The sequence below is a fragment of the Chrysemys picta genome, chromosome 2, assembly GCF_011386835.1.
Source record: "Chrysemys picta bellii isolate R12L10 chromosome 2, ASM1138683v2, whole genome shotgun sequence".
Taxonomy (NCBI): domain Eukaryota; kingdom Metazoa; phylum Chordata; order Testudines; family Emydidae; genus Chrysemys; species Chrysemys picta.
Genome location: NC_088792.1, coordinates 31,563,339 through 31,564,148, shown reverse-complemented (window position 1 = coordinate 31,564,148; position 810 = coordinate 31,563,339).

Here is an 810-nt window from a genome sequence, read left to right as displayed (position 1 = left end):
TGTTACAGGGAGATCACGGATGGTGGAAGCTCCTCTTTCCTCTATCCATCCCCCCGACAGGCGTGGCCATTGATTTGAGGTGTGGAACGGAAGGTTAAGCCCTATTTGTTTAGGAGCCATGCTGATTCTTTGATAGGAGTGGTGGTGGATCCCAATCCCACCATTGAACTCTTTTGCAGAAGAAAGGTGTTGGTGGGGAAAGAAGTGGAAGTGGTGGCCTAGTGAAGAAACCATGTAACAGATCTCTCTCTATATATACCCTTTTAATATTCAGACACCAGCTCCCTCTCCCATCTTATTAGTAGGGGACAATACTATATGCTTGAAAACAGGATGTAAAGAGGTATTTAGTGAAACTTAAAATGGAGGACTTAAATTTATTGTTAAAAAAAAATAAGGCCAATTCCTCCCCCTGCCCCACCTCTTTCCTTTCCATTAAAAACAAACAAAAATTCATCCTGCACATTACCATCCTTGTCTTCTCTAGAAGGAAGATATCCACACTAAGCACTCACTCAAAGTATAATTCCCTATGCCAAAGTAGTCAGTTTAAAAAGATACTGTGCACATGACACACACACACACACACGTTGGCAGTGCACATTTGCCTACAGTGACATGGCAAAAAGTGTGCTTTAACTCCAACTTGAGAAAGTATCTTTAGGGGTGAGTGAATAGTTCAGTTCCTTTGCCCTTTCAATTGTTGGCTGTTCTGCTATGACTGCAAACACAAGTGCCAGTTATATAGGTACTCTAAACTCGCTCACTATTGTAAGTAACTGCCTAATAGGTGATGCTGGACTGAGTCCA